The 18,237-nt window shown below is 35.6% G+C and overlaps 17 non-coding genes across 17 annotated transcripts; all 17 read left to right on the top strand.

The window, feature by feature from the left end:
• Nucleotides 1–308: 308 nt before the first annotated feature.
• TRNAD-GUC (transfer RNA aspartic acid (anticodon GUC)) lies at nucleotides 309–380 on the top strand. Its single transcript has one exon. It is a non-coding gene; the product is annotated as a tRNA-Asp (tRNA).
• Nucleotides 381–1,024: 644 nt separating this feature from the next.
• On the top strand, nucleotides 1,025–1,096 carry TRNAD-GUC (transfer RNA aspartic acid (anticodon GUC)). The gene has a single exon. It is a non-coding gene; the product is annotated as a tRNA-Asp (tRNA).
• Nucleotides 1,097–1,723: 627 nt separating this feature from the next.
• TRNAD-GUC (transfer RNA aspartic acid (anticodon GUC)) lies at nucleotides 1,724–1,795 on the top strand. The gene has a single exon. It is a non-coding gene; the product is annotated as a tRNA-Asp (tRNA).
• Nucleotides 1,796–3,849: 2,054 nt separating this feature from the next.
• TRNAD-GUC (transfer RNA aspartic acid (anticodon GUC)) lies at nucleotides 3,850–3,921 on the top strand. Its single transcript has one exon. It is a non-coding gene; the product is annotated as a tRNA-Asp (tRNA).
• A 623-nt stretch (nucleotides 3,922–4,544) lies between these two features.
• TRNAD-GUC (transfer RNA aspartic acid (anticodon GUC)) lies at nucleotides 4,545–4,616 on the top strand. Its single transcript has one exon. It is a non-coding gene; the product is annotated as a tRNA-Asp (tRNA).
• A 1,360-nt stretch (nucleotides 4,617–5,976) lies between these two features.
• Nucleotides 5,977–6,048, top strand: TRNAD-AUC (transfer RNA aspartic acid (anticodon AUC)). The gene has a single exon. It is a non-coding gene; the product is annotated as a tRNA-Asp (tRNA).
• A 623-nt stretch (nucleotides 6,049–6,671) lies between these two features.
• Nucleotides 6,672–6,743, top strand: TRNAD-GUC (transfer RNA aspartic acid (anticodon GUC)). The gene has a single exon. It is a non-coding gene; the product is annotated as a tRNA-Asp (tRNA).
• Nucleotides 6,744–8,104: 1,361 nt separating this feature from the next.
• On the top strand, nucleotides 8,105–8,176 carry TRNAD-GUC (transfer RNA aspartic acid (anticodon GUC)). The gene has a single exon. It is a non-coding gene; the product is annotated as a tRNA-Asp (tRNA).
• A 623-nt stretch (nucleotides 8,177–8,799) lies between these two features.
• Nucleotides 8,800–8,871, top strand: TRNAD-GUC (transfer RNA aspartic acid (anticodon GUC)). The gene has a single exon. It is a non-coding gene; the product is annotated as a tRNA-Asp (tRNA).
• Nucleotides 8,872–10,217: 1,346 nt separating this feature from the next.
• On the top strand, nucleotides 10,218–10,289 carry TRNAD-GUC (transfer RNA aspartic acid (anticodon GUC)). The gene has a single exon. It is a non-coding gene; the product is annotated as a tRNA-Asp (tRNA).
• A 641-nt stretch (nucleotides 10,290–10,930) lies between these two features.
• On the top strand, nucleotides 10,931–11,002 carry TRNAD-GUC (transfer RNA aspartic acid (anticodon GUC)). Its single transcript has one exon. It is a non-coding gene; the product is annotated as a tRNA-Asp (tRNA).
• Nucleotides 11,003–11,634: 632 nt separating this feature from the next.
• Nucleotides 11,635–11,706, top strand: TRNAD-GUC (transfer RNA aspartic acid (anticodon GUC)). Its single transcript has one exon. It is a non-coding gene; the product is annotated as a tRNA-Asp (tRNA).
• A 627-nt stretch (nucleotides 11,707–12,333) lies between these two features.
• TRNAD-GUC (transfer RNA aspartic acid (anticodon GUC)) lies at nucleotides 12,334–12,405 on the top strand. The gene has a single exon. It is a non-coding gene; the product is annotated as a tRNA-Asp (tRNA).
• Nucleotides 12,406–13,028: 623 nt separating this feature from the next.
• Nucleotides 13,029–13,100, top strand: TRNAD-GUC (transfer RNA aspartic acid (anticodon GUC)). Its single transcript has one exon. It is a non-coding gene; the product is annotated as a tRNA-Asp (tRNA).
• A 1,360-nt stretch (nucleotides 13,101–14,460) lies between these two features.
• TRNAD-GUC (transfer RNA aspartic acid (anticodon GUC)) lies at nucleotides 14,461–14,532 on the top strand. Its single transcript has one exon. It is a non-coding gene; the product is annotated as a tRNA-Asp (tRNA).
• A 633-nt stretch (nucleotides 14,533–15,165) lies between these two features.
• Nucleotides 15,166–15,237, top strand: TRNAD-GUC (transfer RNA aspartic acid (anticodon GUC)). The gene has a single exon. It is a non-coding gene; the product is annotated as a tRNA-Asp (tRNA).
• A 628-nt stretch (nucleotides 15,238–15,865) lies between these two features.
• Nucleotides 15,866–15,937, top strand: TRNAD-GUC (transfer RNA aspartic acid (anticodon GUC)). The gene has a single exon. It is a non-coding gene; the product is annotated as a tRNA-Asp (tRNA).
• Nucleotides 15,938–18,237: the final 2,300 nt, after the last annotated feature.

Below are 18,237 nucleotides of genomic sequence, written 5' to 3'. Positions count from 1 at the left end.
AGCTGCAAATGTTAAAGTGAGCTGATTGTATATATATATATATATATATATATATATATATATATACATATACATAGATAGATAGAAAGATAGATAGACAGATCGATAAATAGGTATTTATTTTAATCAATCATTTCTTATTAAAGCAGATTATTTTTGGCTAGGAATTTCTGATTTGTAATCATTTATGAAAAAAGATTGCTTCTCCTAACCAAAAGAAGCAAAGCTGCCTATTACAATACTGTGAATTGATTGAGGGCATGCCCTAACCTCATGGAGGTGAGCACTGTTGAACTGAAGCCAATATGTCCTCGTTAGTATAGTGGTCAGTATCCCCGCCTGTCACGCGGGAGACCGGGGTTCAATTCCCCGACGGGGAGACGATTCCTTTTATTCGCACAATTAAATAAAATGATGTACTTAATAACATTGTAAACTATATTTGTCATTATCCTTGTCTATTACGATTGAGATAAACGTTGAATTCAGTGATGGCCAAATTGCTTACAGATGTGTTAACTAAAAGTCAGAATATGCTCTGAATATTTCAATCTGCACAGACCATACCATCAAAAACAATTTACATCTATAATCTAATGGAAAATGGAATGAAGCAGTGGGGAATCTTATGCTTCTGCTCAACTCTAGGGGCTAGATTTAGAAGTGGAGTGGATGCTTTTTGTTAGTAGTGACCCCTGGTGGTAAGTGGTTATAAGCTGCAAATGGTAAAGTGAGCTGATTGTGTATATATATATATATATATATATATATATATATATATACGTATACATAGATAGATAGAAAGATAGATAGACAGATCAATAAATAGGTATTTATTTTAATCAATCATTTCTTATTAAAGCAGATTATTTTTGGCTAGGAATTTCTGATTTGTAATCATTTATGAAAAAAGATTGCTTCTCCTAACCAAAAGAAGCAAAGCTGCCTATTACAATACTGTGAATTCATTGAGGGCATGCCCTAACCTCATGGAGGTGAGCACTGTTGAACTGAAGCCAATATGTCCTCGTTAGTATAGTGGTCAGTATCCCCGCCTGTCACGCGGGAGACCGGGGTTCAATTCCCCGACGGGGAGACGATTCCTTTTATTCGCACAATTAAATAAAATGATGTACTTAATAACATTGTAAACTATATTTGTCATTATCCTTGTCTATTACGATTGAGATAAACGTTGAATTCAGTGATGGCCAAATTGCTTACAGATGTGTTAACTAAAAGTCAGAATATGCTCTGAATATTTCAATCTGCACAGACCATACCATCAAAAACAATTTACATCTATAATCTAATGGAAATGGAATGAAGCAGTGGGGAATCTTATGCTTCTGCTCAACTCTAGGGGCTAGATTTAGAAGTGGAGTGGATGCTTTTTGTTAGTAGTGACCCCTGGTGGTAAATGGTTATAAGCTGCAAATGGTAAAGTGAGCTGATTGTATATATATATATATATATATATACATATACATAGATAGATAGAAAGATAGATAGACAGATCGATAAATAGGTATTTATTTTAATCAATCATTTCTTATTAAAGCAGATTATTTTTGGCTAGGAATTTCTGATTTGTAATCATTTATGAAAAAAGATTGCTTCTCCTAACCAAAAGAAGCAAAGCTGCCTATTACAATACTGTGAATTGATTGAGGGCATGCCCTAACCTCATGGAGGTGAGCACTGTTGAACTGAAGCCAATATGTCCTCGTTAGTATAGTGGTCAGTATCCCCGCCTGTCACGCGGGAGACCGGGGTTCAATTCCCCGACGGGGAGACGATTCCTTTTATTCACATAATTAAATAAAATGATGTACTTAATAACATTGTAAACTATATTTGTCATTATCCTTGTCTATTACGATTGAGATAAACGTTGAATTCAGTGATGGCCAAATTGCTTACAGATGTGTTAACTAAAAGTCAGAATATGCTCTGAATATTTCAATCTGCACAGACCATACCATCAAAAACAATTTACATCTCTAATCTAATGGAAATGGAATGAAGCAGTGGGGAATCTTATGCTTCTGCTCAACTCTAGGGGCTAGATTTAGAAGTGGAGTGGATGCTTTTTGTTAGTAGTGACCCCTGGTGGTAAATGGTTATAAGCTGCAAATGGTAAAGTGAGCTGATTGTATATATATATATATATATATATATATACATAGATAGATAGAAAGATAGATAGACAGATCGATAGATAGGTATTTATTTTAATCAATCATTTCTTATTAAAGCAGATTATTTTTGGCTAGGAATTTCTGATTTGTAATCATTTATGAAAAAAGATTGCTTCTCCTAACCAAAGGAAGCAAAGCTGCCTATTACAATACTGTGAATTGATTGAGGGCATGCCCTAACCTCATGGAGGTGAGCACTGTTGAACTGAAGCCAATATGTCCTCGTTAGTATAGTGGTCAGTATCCCCGCCTGTCACGCGGGAGACCGGGGTTCAAATTCCCCGACGGGGAGACGATTCCTTTTATTCACACAATTAAATAAAATGATGTACTTAATAACATTGTAAACTATATTTGTCATTATCCTTCTCTATTACGATTGAGATAAACGTTGAATTCAGTGATGGCCAAATTGCTTACAGATGTGTTAACTAAAAGTCAGAATATGCTCTGAATATTTCAATCTGCACAGACCATACCATCAAAAACAATTTACATCTGTAATCTAATGGAAAATGGAATGAAGCAGTGGGGAATCTTATGCTTCTGCTCAACTCTAGGGGCTGGATTTAGAAGTGGAGTGGATGCTTTTTGTTAGTAGTGACCCCTGGTGGTAAATGGTTATAAGCTGCAAATGTTAAAGTGAGCTGATTGTATATATATATATATATATATATATATATATATACATATACATAGATAGATAGAAAGATAGATAGACAGATCGATAAATAGGTATTTATTTTAATCAATCATTTCTTATTAAAGCAGATTATTTTTGGCTAGGAATTTCTGATTTGTAATCATTTATGAAAAAAGATTGCTTCTCCTAACCAAAAGAAGCAAAGCTGCCTATTACAATACTGTGAATTGATTGAGGGCATGCCCTAACCTCATGGAGGTGAGCACTGTTGAACTGAAGCCAATATGTCCTCGTTAGTATAGTGGTCAGTATCCCCGCCTGTCACGCGGGAGACCGGGGTTCAATTCCCCGACGGGTAGACGATTCCTTTTATTCACACAATTAAATAAAATGATGTACTTAAGAACATTGTAAACTATATTTGTCATTATCCTTCTCTATTACGATTGAGATAAACGTTGAATTCAGTGATGGCCAAATTGCTTACAGATGTGTTAACTAAAAGTCAGAATATGCTCTGAATATTTCAATCTGCACAGACCATACCATCAAAAACAATTTACACCTGTAATCTAATGGAAAATGGAATGAAGCAGTGGGGAATCTTATGCTTCTGCTCAACTCTAGGGGCTGGATTTAGAAGTGGAGTGGATGCTTTTTGTTAGTAGTGACCCCTGGTGGTAAATGGTTATAAGCTGCAAATGTTAAAGTGAGCTGATTGTATATATATATATATATATATATATATATATATATATATATACATATACATAGATAGATAGAAAGATAGATAGACAGATCGATAGATAGGTATTTATTTTAATCAATCATTTCTTATTAAAGCAGATTATTTTTGGCTAGGAATTTCTGATTTGTAATCATTTATGAAAAAAGATTGCTTCGCCTAACCAAAAGAAGCAAAGCTGCCTATTACAATACTGTGAATTGATTGAGGGCATGCCCTAACCTCATGGAGGTGAGCACTGTTGAACTGAAGCCAATATGTCCTCGTTAGTATAGTGGTCAGTATCCCCGCCTGTCACGCGGGAGACCGGGGTTCAATTCCCCGACGGGGAGACGATTCCTTTTATTCACACAATTAAATAAAATGATGTACTTAATAACATTGTAAACTATATTTGTCATTATCCTTGTCTATTACGATTGAGATAAACGTTGAATTCAGTGATGGCCAAATTGCTTACAGATGTGTTAACTAAAAGTCAGAATATGCTCTGAATATTTCAATCTGCACAGACCATACCATCAAAAACAATTTACATCTCTAATCTAATGGAAATGGAATGAAGCAGTGGGGAATCTTATGCTTCTGCTCAACTCTAGGGGCTAGATTTAGAAGTGGAGTGGATGCTTTTTGTTAGTAGTGACCCCTGGTGGTAAATGGTTATAAGCTGCAAATGGTAAAGTGAGCTGATTGTATATATATATATATATATATATATACATAGATAGATAGAAAGATAGATAGACAGATCGATAGATAGGTATTTATTTTAATCAATCATTTCTTATTAAAGCAGATTATTTTTGGCTAGGAATTTCTGATTTGTAATCATTTATGAAAAAAGATTGCTTCTCCTAACCAAAGGAAGCAAAGCTGCCTATTACAATACTGTGAATTGATTGAGGGCATGCCCTAACCTCATGGAGGTGAGCACTGTTGAACTGAAGCCAATATGTCCTCGTTAGTATAGTGGTCAGTATCCCCGCCTGTCACGCGGGAGACCGGGGTTCAATTCCCCGACGGGGAGACGATTCCTTTTATTCACACAATTAAATAAAATGATGTACTTAATAACATTGTAAACTATATTTGTCATTATCCTTCTCTATTACGATTGAGATAAACGTTGAATTCAGTGATGACCAAATTGCTTACAGATGTGTTAACTAAAAGTCAGAATATGCTCTGAATATTTCAATCTGCACAGACCATACCATCAAAAACAATTTACATCTGTAATCTAATGGAAAATGGAATGAAGCAGTGGGGAATCTTATGCTTCTGCTCAACTCTAGGGGCTGGATTTAGAAGTGGAGTGGATGCTTTTTGTTAGTAGTGACCCCTGGTGGTAAATGGTTATCAGCTGCAAATGTTAAAGTGAGCTGATTGTATATATATATATATATATATATATATATATATATATAATATACATATACATAGATAGATAGAAAGATAGATAGACAGATCGATAAATAGGTATTTATTTTAATCAATCATTTCTTATTAAAGCAGATTATTTTTGGCTAGGAATTTCTGATTTGTAATCATTTATGAAAAAAGATTGCTTCTCCTAACCAAAGGAAGCAAAGCTGCCTATTACAATACTGTGAATTGATTGAGGGCATGCCCTAACCTCATGGAGGTGAGCACTGTTGAACTGAAGCCAATATGTCCTCGTTAGTATAGTGGTCAGTATCCCCGCCTTTCACGCGGGAGACCGGGGTTCAAATTCCCCGACGGGGAGACGATTCCTTTTATTCACACAATTAAATAAAATGATGTACTTAATAACATTGTAAACTATATTTGTCATTATCCTTCTCTATTACGATTGAGATAAACGTTGAATTCAGTGATGGCCAAATTGCTTACAGATGTGTTAACTAAAAGTCAGAATATGCTCTGAATATTTCAATCTGCACAGACCATACCATCAAAAACAATTTACACCTGTAATCTAATGGAAAATGGAATGAAGCAGTGGGGAATCTTATGCTTCTGCTCAACTCTAGGGGCTGGATTTAGAAGTGGAGTGGATGCTTTTTGTTAGTAGTGACCCCTGGTGGTAAATGGTTATAAGCTGCAAATGTTAAAGTGAGCTGATTGTATATATATATATATATATATATATATATATATATACATATACATAGATAGATAGAAAGATAGATAGACAGATCGATAGATAGGTATTTATTTTAATCAATCATTTCTTATTAAAGCAGATTATTTTTGGCTAGGAATTTCTGATTTGTAATCATTTATGAAAAAAGATTGCTTCGCCTAACCAAAAGAAGCAAAGCTGCCTATTACAATACTGTGAATTGATTGAGGGCATGCCCTAACCTCATGGAGGTGAGCACTGTTGAACTGAAGCCAATATGTCCTCGTTAGTATAGTGGTCAGTATCCCCGCCTATCACGCGGGAGACCGGGGTTCAATTCCCCGACGGGGAGACGATTCCTTTTATTCACACAATTAAATAAAATGATGTACTTAATAACATTGTAAACTATATTTGTCATTATCCTTGTCTATTACGATTGAGATAAACGTTGAATTCAGTGATGGCCAAATTGCTTACAGATGTGTTAACTAAAAGTCAGAATATGCTCTGAATATTTCAATCTGCACAGACCATACCATCAAAAACAATTTACATCTCTAATCTAATGGAAATGGAATGAAGCAGTGGGGAATCTTATGCTTCTGCTCAACTCTAGGGGCTAGATTTAGAAGTGGAGTGGATGCTTTTTGTTAGTAGTGACCCCTGGTGGTAAATGGTTATAAGCTGCAAATGGTAAAGTGAGCTGATTGTATATATATATATATATATATATATACATAGATAGATAGAAAGATAGATAGACAGATCGATAGATAGGTATTTATTTTAATCAATCATTTCTTATTAAAGCAGATTATTTTTGGCTAGGAATTTCTGATTTGTAATCATTTATGAAAAAAGATTGCTTCTCCTAACCAAAGGAAGCAAAGCTGCCTATTACAATACTGTGAATTGATTGAGGGCATGCCCTAACCTCATGGAGGTGAGCACTGTTGAACTGAAGCCAATATGTCCTCGTTAGTATAGTGGTCAGTATCCCCGCCTGTCACGCGGGAGACCGGGGTTCAATTCCCCGACGGGGAGACGATTCCTTTTATTCACACAATTAAATAAAATGATGTACTTAATAACATTGTAAACTATATTTGTCATTATCCTTCTCTATTACGATTGAGATAAACGTTGAATTCAGTGATGGCCAAATTGCTTACAGATGTGTTAACTAAAAGTCAGAATATGCTCTGAATATTTCAATCTGCACAGACCATACCATCAAAAACAATTTACATCTGTAATCTAATGGAAAATGGAATGAAGCAGTGGGGAATCTTATGCTTCTGCTCAACTCTAGGGGCTGGATTTAGAAGTGGAGTGGATGCTTTTTGTTAGTAGTGACCCCTGGTGGTAAATGGTTATCAGCTGCAAATGTTAAAGTGAGCTGATTGTATATATATATATATATATATATATATATATAATATACATATACATAGATAGATAGAAAGATAGATAGACAGATCGATAAATAGGTATTTATTTTAATCAATCATTTCTTATTAAAGCAGATTATTTTTGGCTAGGAATTTCTGATTTGTAATCATTTATGAAAAAAGATTGCTTCTCCTAACCAAAAGAAGCAAAGCTGCCTATTACAATACTGTGAATTGATTGAGGGCATGCCCTAACCTCATGGAGGTGAGCACTGTTGAACTGAAGCCAATATGTCCTCGTTAGTATAGTGGTCAGTATCCCCGCCTGTCACGCGGGAGACCGGGGTTCAATTCCCCGACGGGTAGACGATTCCTTTTATTCACACAATTAAATAAAATGATGTACTTAAGAACATTGTAAACTATATTTGTCATTATCCTTCTCTATTACGATTGAGATAAACGTTGAATTCAGTGATGGCCAAATTGCTTACAGATGTGTTAACTAAAAGTCAGAATATGCTCTGAATATTTCAATCTGCACAGACCATACCATCAAAAACAATTTACACCTGTAATCTAATGGAAAATGGAATGAAGCAGTGGGGAATCTTATGCTTCTGCTCAACTCTAGGGGCTGGATTTAGAAGTGGAGTGGATGCTTTTTGTTAGTAGTGACCCCTGGTGGTAAATGGTTATAAGCTGCAAATGTTAAAGTGAGCTGATTGTATATATATATATATATATATATATATATATATATATATATATACATATACATAGATAGATAGAAAGATAGATAGACAGATCGATAGATAGGTATTTATTTTAATCAATCATTTCTTATTAAAGCAGATTATTTTTGGCTAGGAATTTCTGATTTGTAATCATTTATGAAAAAAGATTGCTTCGCCTAACCAAAAGAAGCAAAGCTGCCTATTACAATACTGTGAATTGATTGAGGGCATGCCCTAACCTCATGGAGGTGAGCACTGTTGAACTGAAGCCAATATGTCCTCGTTAGTATAGTGGTCAGTATCCCCGCCTGTCACGCGGGAGACCGGGGTTCAATTCCCCGACGGGGAGACGATTCCTTTTATTCACACAATTAAATAAAATGATGTACTTAATAACATTGTAAACTATATTTGTCATTATCCTTGTCTATTACGATTGAGATAAACGTTGAATTCAGGGATGGCCAAATTGCTTACAGATGTGTTAACTAAAAGTCAGAATATGCTCTGAATATTTCAATCTGCACAGACCATACCATCAAAAACAATTTACATCTCTAATCTAATGGAAATGGAATGAAGCAGTGGGGAATCTTATGCTTCTGCTCAACTCTAGGGGCTAGATTTAGAAGTGGAGTGGATGCTTTTTGTTAGTAGTGACCCCTGGTGGTAAATGGTTATAAGCTGCAAATGGTAAAGTGAGCTGATTGTATATATATATATATATATATATATACATAGATAGATAGAAAGATAGATAGACAGATCGATAGATAGGTATTTATTTTAATCAATCATTTCTTATTAAAGCAGATTATTTTTGGCTAGGAATTTCTGATTTGTAATCATTTATGAAAAAAGATTGCTTCTCCTAACCAAAGGAAGCAAAGCTGCCTATTACAATACTGTGAATTGATTGAGGGCATGCCCTAACCTCATGGAGGTGAGCACTGTTGAACTGAAGCCAATATGTCCTCGTTAGTATAGTGGTCAGTATCCCCGCCTGTCACGCGGGAGACCGGGGTTCAATTCCCCGACGGGGAGACGATTCCTTTTATTCACACAATTAAATAAAATGATGTACTTAATAACATTGTAAACTATATTTGTCATTATCCTTCTCTATTACGATTGAGATAAACGTTGAATTCAGTGATGGCCAAATTGCTTACAGATGTGTTAACTAAAAGTCAGAATATGCTCTGAATATTTCAATCTGCACAGACCATACCATCAAAAACAATTTACATCTGTAATCTAATGGAAAATGGAATGAAGCAGTGGGGAATCTTATGCTTCTGCTCAACTCTAGGGGCTGGATTTAGAAGTGGAGTGGATGCTTTTTGTTAGTAGTGACCCCTGGTGGTAAATGGTTATAAGCTGCAAATGTTAAAGTGAGCTGATTGTATATATATATATATATATATATATATATATATATATACATATACATAGATAGATAGAAAGATAGATAGACAGATCGATAAATAGGTATTTATTTTAATCAATCATTTCTTATTAAAGCAGATTATTTTTGGCTAGGAATTTCTGATTTGTAATCATTTATGAAAAAAGATTGCTTCTCCTAACCAAAAGAAGCAAAGCTGCCTATTACAATACTGTGAATTGATTGAGGGCATGCCCTAACCTCATGGAGGTGAGCACTGTTGAACTGAAGCCAATATGTCCTCGTTAGTATAGTGGTCAGTATCCCCGCCTGTCACGCGGGAGACCGGGGTTCAATTCCCCGACGGGTAGACGATTCCTTTTATTCACACAATTAAATAAAATGATGTACTTAAGAACATTGTAAACTATATTTGTCATTATCCTTCTCTATTACGATTGAGATAAATGTTGAATTCAGTGATGGCCAAATTGCTTACAGATGTGTTAACTAAAAGTCAGAATATGCTCTGAATATTTCAATCTGCACAGACCATACCATCAAAAACAATTTACATCTGTAATCTAATGGAAAATGGAATGAAGCAGTGGGGAATCTTATGCTTCTGCTCAACTCTAAGGGCTGGATTTAGAAGTGGAGTGGATGCTTTTTGTTAGTAGTGACCCCTGGTGGTAAATGGTTATAAGCTGCAAATGTTAAAGTGAGCTGATTGTATATATATATATATATATATATATATACATATACATAGATAGATAGAAAGATAGATAGACAGATCGATAGATAGGTATTTATTTTAATCAATCATTTCTTATTAAAGCAGATTATTTTTGGCTAGGAATTTCTGATTTGTAATCATTTATGAAAAAAGATTGCTTCGCCTAACCAAAAGAAGCAAAGCTGCCTATTACAATACTGTGAATTGATTGAGGGCATGCCCTAACCTCATGGAGGTGAGCACTGTTGAACTGAAGCCAATATGTCCTCGTTAGTATAGTGGTCAGTATCCCCGCCTGTCACGCGGGAGACCGGGGTTCAATTCCCCGACGGGGAGACGATTCCTTTTATTCACACTATTAAATAAAAAGATGTACTTAATAACATTGTAAACTATATTTGTCATTATCCTTGTCTATTACGATTGAGATAAACGTTGAATTCAGTGATGGCCAAATTGCTTACAGATGTGTTAACTAAAAGTCAGAATATGCTCTGAATATTTCAATCTGCACAGACCATACCATCAAAAACAATTTACATCTATAATCTAATGGAAATGGAATGAAGCAGTGGGGAATCTTATGCTTCTGCTCAACTCTAGGGGCTAGATTTAGAAGTGGAGTGGATGCTTTTTGTTAGTAGTGACCCCTGGTGGTAAATGGTTATAAGCTGCAAATGGTAAAGTGAGCTGATTGTATATATATATATATATATATATATATATATATATATACATATACATAGATAGATAGAAAGATAGATAGACAGATCGATAAATAGGTATTTATTTTAATCAATCATTTCTTATTAAAGCAGATTATTTTTGGCTAGGAATTTCTGATTTGTAATCATTTATGAAAAAAGATTGCTTCTCCTAACCAAAAGAAGCAAAGCTGCCTATTACAATACTGTGAATTCATTGAGGGCATGCCCTAACCTCATGGAGGTGAGCACTGTTGAACTGAAGCCAATATGTCCTCGTTAGTATAGTGGTCAGTATCCCCGCCTGTCACGCGGGAGACCGGGGTTCAATTCCCCGACGGGGAGACGATTCCTTTTATTCGCACAATTAAATAAAATGATGTACTTAATAACATTGTAAACTATATTTGTCATTATCCTTGTCTATTACGATTGAGATAAACGTTGAATTCAGTGATGGCCAAATTGCTTACAGATGTGTTAACTAAAAGTCAGAATATGCTCTGAATATTTCAATCTGCACAGACCATACCATCAAAAACAATTTATATCTATAATCTAATGGAAAATGGAATGAAGCAGTGGGGAATCTTATGCTTCTGCTCAACTCTAGGGGCTAGATTTAGAAGTGGAGTGGATGCTTTTTGTTAGTAGTGACCCCTGGTGGTAAATGGTTATAAGCTGCAAATGGTAAAGTGAGCTGATTGTATATATATATATATATATATATATATACATATACATAGATAGATAGAAAGATAGATAGACAGATCGATAGATAGGTATTTATTTTAATCAATCATTTCTTATTAAAGCAGATTATTTTTGGCTAGGAATTTCTGATTTGTAATCATTTATGAAAAAAGATTGCTTCTCCTAACCAAAAGAAGCAAAGCTGCCTATTACAATACTGTGAATTGATTGAGGGCATGCCCTAACCTCATGGAGGTGAGCACTGTTGAACTGAAGCCAATATGTCCTCGTTAGTATAGTGGTCAGTATCCCCGCCTGTCACGCGGGAGACCGGGGTTCAATTCCCCGACGGGGAGACGATTCCTTTTATTCACACAATTAAATAAAATGATGTACTTAATAACATTGTAAACTATATTTGTCATTATCCTTGTCTATTACGATTGAGATAAACGTTGAATTCAGTGATGGCCAAATTGCTTACAGATGTGTTAACTAAAAGTCAGAATATGCTCTGAATATTTCAATCTGCACAGACCATACCATCAAAAACAATTTACATCTATAATCTAATGGAAATGGAATGAAGCAGTGGGGAATCTTATGCTTCTGCTCAACTCTAGGGGCTAGATTTAGAAGTGGAGTGGATGCTTTTTGTTAGTAGTGACCCCTGGTGGTAAATGGTTATAAGCTGCAAATGGTAAAGGGAGCTGATTGTATATATATATATATATATATATACATATACATAGATAGATAGAAAGATAGATAGACAGATCGATAAATAGGTATTTATTTTAATCAATCATTTCTTATTAAAGCAGATTATTTTTGGCTAGGAATTTCTGATTTGTAATCATTTATGAAAAAAGATTGCTTCTCCTAACCAAAAGAAGCAAAGCTGCCTATTACAATACTGTGAATTGATTGAGGGCATGCCCTAACCTCATGGAGGTGAGCACTGTTGAACTGAAGCCAAAATGTCCTCGTTAGTATAGTGGTCAGTATCCCCGCCTGTCACGCGGGAGACCGGGGTTCAATTCCCCGACGGGGAGACGATTCCTTTTATTCACACAATTAAATAAAATGATGTACTTAATAACATTGTAAACTATATTTGTCATTATCCTTGTCTATTACGATTGAGATAAACGTTGAATTCAGTGATGGCCAAATTGCTTACAGATGTGTTAACTAAAAGTCAGAATATGCTCTGAATATTTCAATCTGCACAGACCATACCATCAAAAACAATTAACATCTCTAATCTAATGGAAATGGAATGAAGCAGTGGGGAATCTTATGCTTCTGGTCAACTCTAGGGGCTAGATTTAGAAGTGGAGTGGATGCTTTTTGTTAGTAGTGACCCCTGGTGGTAAATGGTTATAAGCTGCAAATGGTAAAGTGAGCTGATTGTATATATATATATATATATATATATACATAGATAGATAGAAAGATAGATAGACAGATCGATAGATAGGTATTTATTTTAATCAATCATTTCTTATTAAAGCAGATTATTTTTGGCTAGGAATTTCTGATTTGTAATCATTTATGAAAAAAGATTGCTTCTCCTAACCAAAGGAAGCAAAGCTGCCTATTACTATACTGTGAATTGATTGAGGGCATGCCCTAACCTCATGGAGGTGAGCACTGTTGAACTGAAGCCAATATGTCCTCGTTAGTATAGTGGTCAGTATCCCCGCCTGTCACGCGGGAGACCGGGGTTCAATTCCCCGACGGGGAGACGATTCCTTTTATTCACACAATTAAATAAAATGATGTACTTAATAACATTGTAAACTATATTTGTCATTATCCTTCTCTATTACGATTGAGATAAACGTTGAATTCAGTGATGGCCAAATTGCTTACAGATGTGTTAACTAAAAGTCAGAATATGCTCTGAATATTTCAATCTGCACAGACCATACCATCAAAAACAATTTACATCTGTAATCTAATGGAAAATGGAATGAAGCAGTGGGGAATCTTATGCTTCTGCTCAACTCTAGGGGCTGGATTTAGAAGTGGAGTGGATGCTTTTTGTTAGTAGTGACCCCTGGTGGTAAATGGTTATAAGCTGCAAATGTTAAAGTGAGCTGATTGTATATATATATATATATATATATATATATATACATATACATAGATAGATAGAAAGATAGATAGACAGATCGATAAATAGGTATTTATTTTAATCAATCATTTCTTATTAAAGCAGATTATTTTTGGCTAGGAATTTCTGATTTGTAATCATTTATGAAAAAAGATTGCTTCTCCTAACCAAAAGAAGCAAAGCTGCCTATTACAATACTGTGAATTGATTGAGGGCATGCCCTAACCTCATGGAGGTGAGCACTGTTGAACTGAAGCCAATATGTCCTCGTTAGTATAGTGGTCAGTATCCCCGCCTGTCACGCGGGAGACCGGGGTTCAATTCCCCGACGGGTAGACGATTCCTTTTATTCACACAATTAAATAAAATGATGTACTTAAGAACATTGTAAACTATATTTGTCATTATCCTTCTCTATTACGATTGAGATAAACGTTGAATTCAGTGATGGCCAAATTGCTTACAGATGTGTTAACTAAAAGTCAGAATATGCTCTGAATATTTCAATCTGCACAGACCATACCATCAAAAACAATTTACATCTGTAATCTAATGGAAAATGGAATGAAGCAGTGGGGAATCTTATGCTTCTGCTCAACTCTAGGGGCTGGATTTAGAAGTGGAGTGGATGCTTTTTGTTAGTAGTGACCCCTGGTGGTAAATGGTTATAAGCTGCAAATGTTAAAGTGAGCTGATTGTATATATATATATATATATATATATATATATATATATATATATATATACATATACATAGATAGATAGAAAGATAGATAGACAGATCGATAGATAGGTATTTATTTTAATCAATCATTTCTTATTAAAGCAGATTATTTTTGGCTAGGAATTTCTGATTTGTAATCATTTATGAAAAAAGATTGCTTCGCCTAACCAAAAGAAGCAAAGCTGCCTATTACAATACTGTGAATTGATTGAGGGCATGCCCTAACCTCATGGAGGTGAGCACTGTTGAACTGAAGCCAATATGTCCTCGTTAGTATAGTGGTCAGTATCCCCGCCTGTCACGCGGGAGACCGGGGTTCAATTCCCCGACGGGGAGACGATTCCTTTTATTCACACTATTAAATAAAAAGATGTACTTAATAACATTGTAAACTATATTTGTCATTATCCTTGTCTATTACGATTGAGATAAACGTTGAATTCAGTGATGGCCAAATTGCTTACAGATGTGTTAACTAAAAGTCAGAATATGCTCTGAATATTTCAATCTGCACAGACCATACCATCAAAAACAATTTACATCTATAATCTAATGGAAATGGAATGAAGCAGTGGGGAATCTTATGCTTCTGCTCAACTCTAGGGGCTAGATTTAGAAGTGGAGTGGATGTTTTTTGTTAGTAGTGACCCCTGGTGGTAAATGGTTATAAGCTGCAAATGGTAAAGTGAGCTGATTGTATATATATATATATATATATATATATATACATATACATAGATAGATAGAAAGATAGATAGACAGATCGATAAATAGGTATTTATTTTAATCAATCATTTCTTATTAAAGCAGATTATTTTTGGCTAGGAATTTCTGATTTGTAATCATTTATGAAAAAAGATTGCTTCTCCTAACCAAAAGAAGCAAAGCTGCCTATTACAATACTGTGAATTCATTGAGGGCATGCCCTAACCTCATGGAGGTGAGCACTGTTGAACTGAAGCCAATATGTCCTCGTTAGTATAGTGGTCAGTATCCCCGCCTGTCACGCGGGAGACCGGGGTTCAATTCCCCGACGGGGAGACGATTCCTTTTATTCGCACAATTAAATAAAATGATGTACTTAATAACATTGTAAACTATATTTGTCATTATCCTTGTCTATTACGATTGAGATAAACGTTGAATTCAGTGATGGCCAAATTGCTTACAGATGTGTTAACTAAAAGTCAGAATATGCTCTGAATATTTCAATCTGCACAGACCATACCATCAAAAACAATTTACATCTATAATCTAATGGAAAATGGAATGAAGCAGTGGGGAATCTTATGCTTCTGCTCAACTCTAGGGGCTAGATTTAGAAGTGGAGTGGATGCTTTTTGTTAGTAGTGACCCCTGGTGGTAAATGGTTATAAGCTGCAAATGGTAAAGTGAGCTGATTGTATATATATATATATATATATATATATATACATAGATAGATAGAAAGATAGATAGACAGATCGATAGATAGGTATTTATTTTAATCAATCATTTCTTATTAAAGCAGATTATTTTTGGCTAGGAATTTCTGATTTGTAATCATTTATGAAAAAAGATTGCTTCTCCTAACCAAAGGAAGCAAAGCTGCCTATTACTATACTGTGAATTGATTGAGGGCATGCCCTAACCTCATGGAGGTGAGCACTGTTGAACTGAAGCCAATATGTCCTCGTTAGTATAGTGGTCAGTATCCCCGCCTGTCACGCGGGAGACCGGGGTTCAATTCCCCGACGGGGAGACGATTCCTTTTATTCACACAATTAAATAAAATGATGTACTTAATAACATTGTAAACTATATTTGTCATTATCCTTCTCTATTACGATTGAGATAAACGTTGAATTCAGTGATGGCCAAATTGCTTACAGATGTGTTAACTAAAAGTCAGAATATGCTCTGAATATTTCAATCTGCACAGACCATACCATCAAAAACAATTTACATCTGTAATCTAATGGAAAATGGAATGAAGCAGTGGGGAATCTTATGCTTCTGCTCAACTCTAGGGGCTGGATTTAGAAGTGGAGTGGATGCTTTTTGTTAGTAGTGACCCCTGGTGGTAAATGGTTATAAGCTGCAAATGTTAAAGTGAGCTGATTGTATATATATATATATATATATATATATATATACATATACATAGATAGATAGAAAGATAGATAGACAGATCGATAAATAGGTATTTATTTTAATCAATCATTTCTTATTAAAGCAGATTATTTTTGGCTAGGAATTTCTGATTTGTAATCATTTATGAAAAAAGATTGCTTCTCCTAACCAAAAGAAGCAAAGCTGCCTATTACAATACTGTGAATTGATTGAGGGCATGCCCTAACCTCATGGAGGTGAGCACTGTTGAACTGAAGCCAATATGTCCTCGTTAGTATAGTGGTCAGTATCCCCGCCTGTCACGCGGGAGACCGGGGTTCAATTCCCCGACGGGTAGACGATTCCTTTTATTCACACAATTAAATAAAATGATGTACTTAAGAACATTGTAAACTATATTTGTCATTATCCTTCTCTATTACGATTGAGATAAACGTTGAATTCAGTGATGGCCAAATTGCTTACAGATGTGTTAACTAAAAGTCAGAATATGCTCTGAATATTTCAATCTGCACAGACCATACCATCAAAAACAATTTACATCTGTAATCTAATGGAAAATGGAATGAAGCAGTGGGGAATCTTATGCTTCTGCTCAACTCTAGGGGCTGGATTTAGAAGTGGAGTGGATGCTTTTTGTTAGTAGTGACCCCTGGTGGTAAATGGTTATAAGCTGCAAATGTTAAAGTGAGCTGATTGTATATATATATATATATATATATATATTCACTGAAAAAACCATAGGTTTCACACATGTTATAGTTAGCGGAAATTTTACTGATAAAAAACCAATGAAATTGCCCCGTTATAGTTAGTGCTGGCAACTATAACTCACGCGACCGCAATCCTCTGCTGATGCTAATACTGTATTTAGACACTTATTTGCCCATGTCTTCTTCCATTAAATTTTAGCTATACATATATTACAAATATTTTTTTTTCATAAAGACACATATGTCATCAGCAGAAGATTGCGGTCGCGTGAGTTATAGTTGCCAGCACTAACTATAACGGGGCAATTTCATTGGTTTTTTATCAGTAAAATTTCCGCTAACTATAACATGTGTGAAACCTATGGTTTTTTCAGTGAATTTGCAAGGTTTTTTAAATGCTAATTCCTAACTATAACGTGTGTGAAACCTATGGTTTTTTCAGTGAATTTGTACGGTTTTTTAAATGCTAAGTGACTTTACGCCATTCGTGGCGTGCGCGCCCACTTAATGCAGTTCGTTCCGTGCGCGCACCCACTTTACGCAGTTAGTGCCGTGCCCACGTTACGCTAGATGGGCCATGTACGCACGATGCGCTTCGCGCACCGTGCGCACATGGAGGACATATTATGCGCTTCCTTGTGATAGGTAATCTGTTGAAATTTTTTGGGAAATTTCTGTGCTCTGATAAGCCATGCACAAATGGTGGCCTTCGGACACCATTTGCACAAGGGGTGGAGAAAGTGTGGATAGTGTTTTTTTTATTTTTATTTTTTTACCGTACGCTTACGGTAAGCGTACGGTAAGCGTACCCCGCGAAATTGCCGAAAAAAAAATAATGCCGTTTTTGCTCTTGGGGGATGTTTGGGGACTCCCTCAACATGACTATGTGAGAGGGAGTTGTCAAAACATCCCCGTAACATGTTTTTGGCCATCATGTTTGATACATAACACTCAGTGCGGTAGACAAAATGGCGGACGCCGCTTCCTGGTTTCTGCCGATTCGAATGTTTACTAAGATCTAAGAGCCAATCAGAATCGCGCTCGCGCACGCCACCGTACGCTTACCGTAAGCGTACGGTAAGCGTACCGTAAGCGGGCTCAGATATATATATTGATTTAAAGGCTATTTTCTCAGAATCTACTGAACAGATTTACACCAAACCTACAAAAGGCACTTCCTTGACCTAGGGACTACCTCTCTGCCAAATTTCTAGTA

The sequence above is a fragment of the Triturus cristatus genome, chromosome 4_1, assembly GCF_964204655.1.
Source record: "Triturus cristatus chromosome 4_1, aTriCri1.1, whole genome shotgun sequence".
In the NCBI taxonomy this organism is placed as follows: Eukaryota; Metazoa; Chordata; class Amphibia; order Caudata; family Salamandridae; genus Triturus; species Triturus cristatus.
This window is presented reverse-complemented; position numbering and strand designations above follow the sequence as displayed.